This window comes from Excalfactoria chinensis, chromosome 2, assembly GCF_039878825.1.
Source record: "Excalfactoria chinensis isolate bCotChi1 chromosome 2, bCotChi1.hap2, whole genome shotgun sequence".
Classification (NCBI taxonomy): Eukaryota; Metazoa; Chordata; class Aves; order Galliformes; family Phasianidae; genus Excalfactoria; species Excalfactoria chinensis.
In genome coordinates, this window is record NC_092826.1 from 79240441 (window position 1) to 79252460 (window position 12020).

A 12020-nucleotide genomic window follows, 5' to 3' on the forward strand; every position below is an offset into this window, starting at 1 on the left:
TTGTAAAGAACCACCCCTGCCTTTTCTATTAATCGTTTAATTAAGAGGACTGTAAAAAGCTATGATCTCTTTGGAAGAGCTATAGGCTATATTAATTAGATATATAATTATCACTGCTTAAACAAAAAGAAAGCAAAAAGCCCTACAGATACTGTCTGCTTTCATTGTAATGAAATTATTCCTGTAGGACGTGAGATTCAATTCAGGCTTTAACTAATGTTTGTGCTGTTTTTCTCACTTTTCCTTTTGATGGTGCTGAAAGAGAAAAAGGAAAGCGAGTCACAGGCCACTCAACGCCTACTCCATGGGGTCTGATTTGCTGAGACACCAACTTCACCTTCCTAACAAGGTTATTTCTGACAGCATGTGTAGATAAACATTTAGCAACAAGTTAAAAACAGCTTGAAACATTTGAGTTGGTTATGCAACGTGAGGAAAACAGAATCAGACTTTTCAGATCCTTACTGCTGTTTCAATGTACTCTTTATTAAGAGGTTCCTCTTTGCATTTTCGATCGATGTATTCTGAAAACCTGTGATAAACCCACTGGTTTCACTTATTTTATAACACGTATTTGAACTAAGAAGGGTTTTTGTATCCATCTAGGTACATAAATGACAACAGTCATGCACTCCGCGAAGTGCACGCAGGAATGGAAAAATGAGGCACAGCAGTCATTCTGCTGGTGGGGGGATACCCCATCGAGGAGATGTAATGACCTAACTACAAAAACAGGCAGGAGATGGGTCGTTTTGTAAGCCTTTGTGGAACCTTCCACCTGTCTCTCCTCAGTTGTAAAATTCTTTATAAAAAAATAATCCGTCCTTATTTCCACATGTTAAGGTGGTATCTTGTTTGTAGCAGAAGTAAATTCAGCTTTCACGTTTAACGAAGCAGTGGTTGTCTGCTAGTTAACTGCAGAAAGTAACTTGCACTTTCACAACATAGGCAGCGCTTCTGAGGGCAGCGGTACGTAGGAAGTAAAAGCTTATTCTTGCTGTTGCTTTGTGCTTTATTCTTAGAATAGGAATATTAAGCAAATGAGTTGGTGATACAGAAACAAAGCAGTAGGAAAAATGCACCTTAATACCTACAGAACTGTTTTAAGCTGTTCTGGAGAAGCGTAAAGTTGCTCGTTCACTTGTTCTTTGTGTTGTAGGTGCAGCTCAAATGAAGATGATGACTACCAGAAGACATGAACAAAGGTTTCTGTCCTATAAAAGATATGAAAAATACTCTTCATATGTTTTTGTCTTAATCTTTTGGTTTCCAGCATCCCAATTTAGAATTGATTAACGCTGCTACAGCAGCGATAATTCCTGAGACATACTAAACTGTACTACAGTTTTTTTACGCTGATATGCTTGTTTCGTTTCTGCTTTAAGATCTTTTTCTTACTGTGATGAAATGCAGGCAAATAAGCGTTGCTACTTAATGCAATTCTCATAGAACGATCAGTACAAAACCTGTCATTTAGAAAAGTCTGCCATTGTATTTGGTTAAAATAAACACTTAACTAGTAAAGATTTAAGCAGATGATGCGCTTTTTGCCTTTTAACCTCAGCAGGTTTACTCGTTCCGCTAAACCTGACTATTGCTGCACAGACCAGCTGACAGGCATTGTTCAAAACAAGTGGGTTTCAGTCTTCCATCCACTCTCAGCTTCAGCTTTTTGTATTGGCAGCAACAGAAAATCTTTAATTCTGCCTTCAGAAGCCTCTAGTATTGAAAACCTCCTGACCGCAGTTAAGAAACATTTCTAGCTTTAGGCAGCACCTGTTCCTGCGGCCTCTGAGGATAGCAGAGAAACTGCTGCTTGGCCACCGCAGTCACCTGAATTCCAGCGGTTGCAGCTGGGTACAAACACAACAGTTACATAATGGGGCTTTCTTGCTGAACTACTTTACAGCTGATCTATAAGTGGATAATTTAGCTCTTCCTCCTATACACGAAGTTATAAAATTCATCTTCACCCGAGGTCTTACATAGAGTCTAGTTAAGTCTGCTGACTTCTGCTTGCTTCTCCCTCGTGGTGACAAAGAACTCCATGTGTTTGTTCAAAATGCTTGGCAAACTAAACAAGATATCAGCCCTCTGTATTCATTTAACTCAGACTCCTTGGGAGATTAAATGCTCTTTTTTTTTTTCTTGCTCTTTATGCACTGAACCAAATGAGATAGATATGCAGTTAGATTGTCTTTTTATTACTATGATGTATACTGCTTTAATTAAAAAAGAATTAGGAACTGTTCAAAAGCCTTTGATTGAATATAATGATTCCTGTAGAGTATTTTTAATAATACTTTATCTCCATACATAGGGTAAGTGGCAATAAACCTCTGAAGAACCTTTATATGTATATTGACCTGTACACAGAAGGCAGACCAGTCTGTGAGACTACTGGAGATAGAGCAATCTTCTACACCATGTGTCAGATTGTAACTGTGCAGAATGTTGGGAAATGGCTATTGCTTGAAGTTAATAAAGTATGCTTAAACTTACTTGCATCTTGTCTTCTGTTGTGTTCACCAATGTACTTTTGCAGAGCTTCTAACCATACATAGGAAGAATTTTGGAAGATACCATTTCATTTATTTCTGCATGTCTGCTTTAGGGTCAGATGTATTAAAGAGTTGGGGGATGCTGTAGCACAGCCATTCATTTTTTTTGATGAATAGAACGTTCTGTTGATAGAGATGAATTAGTGAGATGCCTGGTTGGCAACACGGCTGGTCTCTATAAAAGGAGGTTGTCACCTGTGCTTTACATCACTGGTTACAGAAGGCATGGAATTCCTTTCATAAGCTTTTTCTGTGCAAGCCTGAAAAAGCATAAATGAAGGAGGACACAGAGATACCCTTTCAGGCAGTTTAGTGTTGATGGGGCAACCCACAGAATATTTACCTGTTGAACATTCCAGTGATCCTTAATTGAGAAATCCCCTATGAAAACATCTCCTAGGATGGGTGTAAAATGGAGCTGTTGGCTTTTGAGAAGTTGCCTGCCTTCTGGTTTTGAATAAATGGAGTATTTCAGTTTGATCTCCCCACGCCTGTGTTAATTAAGGGGTGAAAGAATAACACTGTATTACAGTGAAGGGAAGACATATCAATGTATATATGCGTTTGGGTGAGAAAAAAGGTGAGGGTACTCAAATGGAGGAGGCGGTGCTTGGTGGATGGAGTTGGAGTGTATATTTTTTATGCTCGTCACATGAGTATAGAACAGATACTACCAAGTGTCCCTCCTAGGCTTTTGCATCTGAATTTTCTTCACTGAAATATTTAACTAAAATTTAGTTTGAACTTGTGATAACTAATCTTAAATGAAAGACTTGATGCTTCCTTTCTATGACAGTCCTTCACTAAGTCATCACTTCAAACTGTTCCTTCATAAACGCTGGTTTGTGATGATTGCAGCCCATTCTTTCCATGAGCTAATTATACACAGATCAGTGAAAACATGACAAATATTCAACAAAGCTACAGAATGTTCAGTTTAAATTGAAACGAGAGGTAACGCTGCTCGTTTATTACTGGAAGACAGCAAAAAATATTTAACGTGTCAGGCGATGCAGCTTCTGTATGCTCATTCCTACCACTGCCTTTCATTGCTTCTCTGCAAAAAGTCTATAATAAAATCCAGTCCTCATCAGCTGTGATCAGAGGCCAAATTGTTCTCTATCTCAATCCAATTTCTTAAATAGTCATTCCTCAGCAGTTTCCTGGGCTTCTGAAAGAGAATACATGAAGATATTCAAAGTGGTTTGCTGATGATTTTGTTGGCATAGGATGGTGCCCTGTAAATTCCAGATTTTGAGGCAATATTTGCCAGAAATATGCATGAAATCCAGGTCGAGGCAGACACAGTCAGTCTGATTTGTAGCTGCTCACGGTTCGCTCTTAGAAGTGTTACTTTTCAAATGAGAGCACAGCCAGTGCACCTTCTTATTTGTAATTGTTCATAAAACGTTACTTGCTAGAGCAAATTCTCAGCTACAGAACACTGGTTTTCAACACAGTCACCACGATTAGCTATGCAATTTTGCCAGCAGTGAACAAAAGCCTGCATGCTGTGCTCATAACAATTCGCACCACTGGAGGTGACCCGCTGTGGCTGTCACCACTGCTGAAACACACCACCCACTGCCTCGCTGTGCTCACAGCGACTGGTTGGTCTCCACAAACACTCTGCAAGCATCAATGATTGTCAATGGGTGCCATTTTTTCCACATGGATGAATTCAATGACACACCTTTGCTTCATACACAACTCCATATCTGACACCATTAGGTCAGACTGCCCCTCTGCTGCCATCTGGCACACTGCAAAACCATGTAACAGAATAATGGTGGGAAGGTTCGACCTCTACTACCATATCACCAACATCTGCCTCTGACGCTGTGGGTGAACATCATAAAGCAGATGTTTCTAATGAAGCATCCCTCACAGCTTTCTTTCACAAAGCAGGTGAATGTGACAAGCATCCTTCATCTTTTTTTCTTGTGTACTACCCACGATTTCTTCAGAACAACCTTGAAAAGCTCCTTCAGAGGGAAACAGTATTCCAATCAAAGGCATAATTTCAATTCAGTTGTGTTCAACTTGTGAAGAAGGCAAAACCTACATAAACTGTGGAAGAAACTAGGAGAGAGTACCTAAGTGAGGGCTGCTGAGGAACATCACAAGAACAGGGCTGATGATAGTCACTATCAAAAGCAACTAGCAAAGAAAGGCAGGTAAAGCTTTGAAGAGAAGCACGGAGTTGGTAGGAGAGGAGGGGGGCATTGGATTCTCTTGACCCTGCTGTTCTGCCACCAGCTACATGTGCAAACTGCCTGGGGTTCCCAGGAGGCCACTTGATCTCAAAGGGCTCCTGTTAAGAGGAAGGAAAATCTGGGAGTGCCTGGAGCTCAAGCAGCTGCCACACAAGTCTTCCCTGCAACCACCTGGGGCAAACTGATCCACTTAGAATCACAGAATCACCACGGTTGGAAAAGACCTAAAAGATCATCCAGTCCAACCGTTCACCTATTACCAATAGCTCCCACTAAACCATGTCTCACAACACAACATCCAATCGATCCTTGAACACCCCCATGGTCGGTGACTCCACCACCTCCCTGGGCAGTGCATTCCAGTGCCTGACCACCCTTTCCAAGAAGTAATATTTCCTAATGTCCAGCCTTAGTCTCTCCTGCTGCAGCTTGAAACCATTCCGTCTGGTCCAATCACTAATGACATGAGAGAAGAGGCCGACTCCTAGCTCACTACAACCTCCCTTCAGGAAGTTATAGAGAGCAATGAGGTCTCCCCTGAGCCTCCTCTTCTCCAGGCTGAACATTCCCAGCTCCTACAGCCTCTCAACATAAGGCCTGTGCTCCAGACCCCTCACCAGCTTTGTTGCCCTCCTTTGAACTCATTCCAGTGCCTCAATGTCTTTCTTGCAATGAGGGGAACTGCCCAAAACTGAACACAGTACTCCAGGTGCAGCCTCACCAGTGCTGAGTGCAGGGCAACAATCACCTCTCTGCTACTGCTGGCAACACTGTTTCTGATGCAAACCAGAATGCCATTGGCCTTCTTGGCCACCTGGGCACACTGTCGGCTCAAGCATCAATCAATACCCCCAGGTCCATTTCCCCTACACGGTCTTCCAGCCACTCTACCCCAAGTCTGTAGCATCACCAGGGGTTGTTGTAGCCAAAGTTCAGGACGTGGCATTTGGTCTTGTTGAACCTCATTTCATTGGCTTCAGCCCAGCTCTCCAGCCTGTCCAGATCCCTCTGTAGGGCCTCGCTACCCCCAGGCAGATCCACACTCTCAGCCAATTTGGTGTCATCCGCAAACACTGAGGGTGCACTCAATGCCCTCATCCAGGTCATCAATAAAGATATTGAAGAGGACAGGCCCCAGCACCGACCCCTGGGGAACACCACTCCTGACCGGCCGCCAGCTGGATTTAACTCCATTCACCACCACTCTCTGAGCCCGGCCCTCCAGCCAGCTCCTTACCCAGCCAAGAGTGTAGCCTTCCAAGCCATGGGCTGCCACAGCACTGATCTCCAGTAAAATCAAAAGCACTTATCTCCTATATTGTTACAGGAAATGGCTCTTTTCATAGACTATGAGTTAAGCTGTCTTTTTGGCATGTTGAAATCCTATTTAGACCTGCAGCTGCAATTGGCCTGTTTTTTTGGATAAGATTTATCATAAAATCCAAGGCGGTATCAAGCAGAAGGATAGATTTGCAAGAGTGAGCATGCAGGTGAATTTCTGCACAATCCAGATCCAAACCTTCTTCTGTAGGCAGAGACACCTCCCACAAGAATGTTGTTTAATAGTCACATTACCTCCACTGCACAATTAGCAGGAAAGAAGCTCAAGAATTACCATCTGAGCTGGAGTTTCCACTGTGACACTAATTGATGTGTCCAAAGGAGAAAAAACAGACACAAATAAATGAGAGATTCCATGTAGAGGAAGCAAACTTAGTAAAGGTGAAATAGCTGCCATGCTGAATCCAGAAAAGATCTTTACCTTCATTATATTCTGTATGCTAAGAGCAGAGCTATGATGTACATTCCATGCATGTGTTGCAACTTTGTGAATAAAAAACTACATGAAGTGTTGTAATACAGCCATGTAACACATGCATGGAATGTAGGTGAAGATCTTTGCTTCGGGTATCTAGTTTGAGCATCACAAGGAAAACAATCCAGCCATCACTACAACAATAGGTGTTTACAGAAATTCACTCCATTGGTTTTGAACAATCCAACTCACCAACATGATTCTTTACCTTGGTTTTAGCCACACACTTTGTAGAGAGAACGCCATTCTGGCATCCAACTTATTCATCAAAATACTAAGTGAAGGCAACATCAGTATTATCTCCTATCATATCCCAGTCTACGCCTTCTCACTTAGATAGCATGACCATTGCTCAGCAGATTCTTTCAGCCCATTCTACAACTCTACAGTTCTGACTTAATGACTGGAATGATATGATCAGATTATGGCTTCTGGTCTTTTGTTGCTCAAATGTTTTTTGACGTTTTAAAATGTTCCTCAAATCTAATCACTTTCAAAGTCAAAAGGAAACATAACATTTATCATAGAATCACAGAATGGTTTGGGTTGGAAGGGACCTGTAAGATCACCTAGTTTCAACCCCCTTTGCTATAGGCAGGGGCACCTCCTTCTAGATCAGGTTGCTCAAAGCCCCATCCAGCCTGGACCTGAATGACACCACGGAGGAGGTATTCTCAATCTCTCTGGGCAACCTATTCCAGTGTCTTACCACCCACACAGTAAAGAATTTCTTCCTCATATGTAGTTTAAATCTACCCTCTTCCAGATTAAAGCTATTTTCCCTTGTTTTCTCACTACCAAAGCAGAGGGGCAGAGTCCTTGACCTGCTGTCACACTTCTCTTGATGCAACCCAGGATATGGTTGGCTTTTCTGGGCTGTAAGTGCACATTGCCATCTCATGTTGAATCTCTCATCAATCAGTACTCCCAAATCCTTCTCCTCAGGGATGCTCTCAAGCCATTCTCTGCCCAACCTGCACCTGTGCTTGCAATTGCCCAGACCCAGGTGCACAGCAAAAGTATCCCTTTAAGCAATGCAATTTGTATCAACTTACAGATGGCTTTGTTGCCTTTCTTAGGTACATTGTTACACACTGCAAGTAATTTCTGAAAATATTTTATAAATTGTTAATGTGTGGATTTGTTACGTAACCTTCAAATCAATGGGCAAAGAACTCTGTGTCATACACATAAGGTTAATATGTAACTTTCATCTAAAATGCATCTATAAGAGGTAAAAATTACATTTAGAATCCATATTTTACTGCCTGAAAAAACATAAATCCTGCATGTCACAAAAGGTTAATCAGGGCGCACAAATACTACCATGAGGGATACAAACTGGAGATACCATCAGCTTATTGACATGTACATTTGGGGAAAAGCAGGTAAACGAACCATCCAAAGTTCATGCTGAAGTTTTCAATCCACATAATTTTTTCCTACATGCTGTGCAAAAGAAATGCTGTTTGTACTCTAGGGTGTAGACATGGTTCATGCAGTTCTAGGGTCTTAACTACACTGGAAAAGAAAGCCTGGTATGAGGAGAGAAGAGGGGAAGAGAGGGGAGGAGAAACCAAAACCAAATCTCCATCTCTGCTGTATGTTACTCCTTTAATAATGAAAAACTTATGGCTGTGCACAATTTACTGAAGAAATTACACTAAGAATAAAGTTAATGCACAGAATGCCTACGTAGCTACAGGCATCCTCAGGGTGCAACTGTAGTACAAAATAGCTCTTGATCTAGAAAACACTAAAGGCTTTTGCTTTGATATACATTTGTTACTTCCCAAGTATCCTTCCTTAACTTTTATTAAAACAAAACTTCAGGTTAATAAAATACCCTCTGAGCACTCCAATTAGAGAACATATAAGCTGATAATTACCTGTTGATGTCTAATACCACAGAATGCTGACCTGCCTCTGCATGCCTTGCTCTCACCTGCAGCCTAGCTGGATCCAGGCTACAACATCAACTGTTTATTAACTATTAAAAGATTACTTTACATGTTCACAGCAATACTGATTTCACAACGTGTCTTCTTCCAAGCATGACATACTCCTTCCTACTTGGTATTTCTACTTCCTATTTCAACTTAGCTGAAGCAAGAAAAATCAGTGTTATTTAAATACCTGACGTTTCAGACGGAGTATAAAGAATATGAAATAAAACAGGATAGCTAATTTCTTCTGGCCCAAATCTATCTCTGCTACTCTTACTTTCCTATGACATCAAGTGTAGCAACAGTTTCATGGGAAGCCTCTGGGAATTCTGCAATATCATGTCTCCACTTGAACAAGATGAGGATTTTAGGGAGAAATACCTCCTACAAAACCATTATAGCAGGGAAACAGAGGTGTGTACTTCTGAAGGGCATGTGAGGAAAGAGCTACAAGCCAGAAAGGTTCTGTTTTTTACACAACACAAACCACTCTAACAAAGGATAGCACCTGTTCCTGCAAACCTTACTTTGTTTACATAGTTAGCACACCATGTCTCTAACACAACAGAGGTATATGTAAACTTTGCATGCATGAAAACACTCATCTGAAAGGCCCAGGAAAGAACAACCAGCCCAGCGTGCAGAGTTCCGTGCACCCCTGCTACTGCCTAACAGGATACTGCTGAGTTTTCTGTGGTAGTCATTTATGGTTTAACTCTGAAGTTACAGACAAGGTTACAGCAGCGATCTTTGCCTTTGTTCCAGCTTTCTGCAGCCTCCAAACTAAACACCTCACAGAGCTCTGCAGGCTTTGCTGACAGCTCACAAGTCCAACGTGAATCACAAACTACATCTTCCCATTCTGTGTAACCTTCTGGGTGAGGAGTTGCTATCACAGACGTATTCCACTGCAATTCATTAATTAAAACAATGTCATGCTAAACACTATATACCAGCAGCCTTCAACAGTACATATCTTAGTTATTTTGAATGAAGAATTAGTTAATATGATACAAAACCATTTGAATTCTGTTTATTTGCTTTTTTTTTCTTCCAGATTTCAGATCTTACAGACTAGACCTATTCCATCTACTTAGGGCTACAGTGCTATACTATGTATGTATGCATATGTAGTACATATATATGTGTGTGTATATATATACATTACATATAACGTGCAGTATGTTTTAAGTGCGCTCCATTATAAATTAATTTAACAAACTAACTTTCCAATTAAAAACTGCAAATAGAACAATTCTGCTTAGTTAGCACATGATGATTATACAGCGTCCACACTTGCCTGCCTACAAGTAAACTAGGAAGGTTACCTTTCTATAAACTACTGAAGTTCATAAAGGAAACCTAAAGCTTATAGTAGGAAAACCTTCCAAGGACAACTATTCAAATAAATTAGAATTTATGATGAAAAACAGACAAACCAACCAACCAAAACCCAACAAACTCAGAAGTTTAACACTCAGATCTGAGATCTACAATATTACACTCATGGAAGTGTTTAGTTTCAGCAGGGACAAGAGAGATGCAGAGTTGTCATGGGATATTTACAAACCATCTATAAACACAGTGCTAGGAACATAACTGACATTATGACATGTCATGAATCTTCTGAGTCATTAATGATACAACAGTGTTGTATATCATCCATGCTTCATAACGGCTTTATGTGCAGAGTACTCCATTTTTAACAGAGACTGTATCAGTAATGATTATAGCAAATATAATCACTGAATACTGCAGGTCTATATCAGAAACTGTTACTTTGTTGTATGGGCTAAATAGAAATAGTTGGAAGGGTTCATCAGGTTTCTTTGTGGATGCCTCTGGAGTGTCCAGAAAAGGCTGCAGATGCTGCCAGGCAGACCTGTGACAAACTATATGAATGGTTTGTTTGATTTTTTTGTAAAACCAAGGTCACCGAGGAAGTACGATTCCCTAGAAAGCAATGGTAATTTATTCTCATTGTTCAGTCAGAATAGAGCAAAACAAACAACCAAAAAACCCCAACTCGACAGACCTAATTCCTTACAAAATCAACATTCATCTTCCATTACTGTACGCGACAGACTGGCACTGATCAAGGAAGCCCCATTTCTGCCTGCTATTTCGGCCATCAACACATTGCAAACTGTTGCATTTTTCTATGTGGAAAAATGGATTCCACAACTCACGTACTGCTAAGTTTAACAGAGCAACACAGAGCTTGCAAAGACTGAACAACCAACCACTTATCCCCAGCTGCGCAAACAACCTAGCAGTGGCTAATTTTGCTACCAAAACAAATCCCAAAAGACAGTGTTTCAAGGATTCAACATTTGAACAGCCACAAAGATCTTACCAGCAACAAGCCGCACGCCACCTTCCCTGCGCCGCCTACCTGCAGGCTGCCGCAGCCCTCAGCTTCCACACAGCGGCCGCCATTTCGCGCCCCGCTCCGAGCCTCCGACTTTACCATGGATGTGGCGAAGGGCGCCCCCTATCGGAGCCGTGGCGCCACTGCGGCCCTGATCCCACCCTACCTGCCCGCGGTGCCGTCGCCATGTTGTGGGCAGAACCTGAGCCCACGTCGTCCCTTTTGTGGCCCGTTTCTTGACTACAGTCCACTCGTTGTCATCATGAGGCTTCTGAGTCTTGTATTCTTCCTCAGCTTTCTTTTGTTGCCAACCCTTAGCTTTGCTCATTCAACTTTTATCTGACACACTGCTGAATGCATGTGTGGACAAGGTTAGTGGGCCTGGTCTTTGGACTAGCTGATCTCAGAGGTCTTTTCCAAGCTGAATGATTCTATAGTATTAGGGTGCCTATCCATGTTCCCTACTCTTCTTTTACTTGGTAACATCAAGATTTACTTCCCTTAACTGTTACTTGGTTCCTAGATTTATTTTATTTATATAAGTCATTGTTTTTAGCACCATTTCTTCTTGGTACAACACCAACAATAATCAACGCTGTGAAATTTACTCAGTTCTATCACCCTGAAGTGGAATGTTTCCAGATGATGGAGCTACAGCGCATCTTACAACACCATCTTTTCACAGTGCACTGATAGATTCTCTCTGATAGAAGGCTGGGAGTACTGCTGAGCAAAACCCTAAGCAGAAAGCCTCTATTTGTAGTCCATAAATACAAGTATTTCCTAGTAAAATCCATGTCTAATAACTTGGTTTTTGGTGAGACATAAACTTGTATGTCGTCCATCTGAATAAAGTAACAGTGTTTCACTCAACGCAGTGCCCTGCAATGCTTTCAGGAGTTTGCTGTTATCTCCTGTTGTTAAGAGATTATGACCTAACCAAACAGTCTGAGGAAGATATGGAGCTTACAGGATTTGATTTAAGATGCATTGCAGACACTTTACATTTTACTGGTGCTGCTGATTATCTAGTCTGCAGTAAAGTTAATTTGGGAAAAGTCAAAGATAGAATAATTCTTAAGTAGAAATAACTTTCTTTTGCATTATTCC

General features: G+C 41.3%; 1 protein-coding gene across 1 annotated transcript in view; it reads left to right on the top strand.

The window, feature by feature from the left end:
- Window positions 1-2499, top strand: part of PRP4K (pre-mRNA processing factor kinase PRP4K) — a 30984-nt gene extending 28485 nt beyond the window's left edge. The window contains exons 17-19 of the transcript XR_011902775.1: window positions 263-349; window positions 1160-1205; window positions 2321-2499. The gene's annotated coding sequence lies outside the window, so the exon portion shown is untranslated. The remainder of the gene's footprint in view (window positions 1-262; window positions 350-1159; window positions 1206-2320) is intronic.
- The last annotated feature ends 9521 nt before the right edge of the window (window positions 2500-12020 follow it).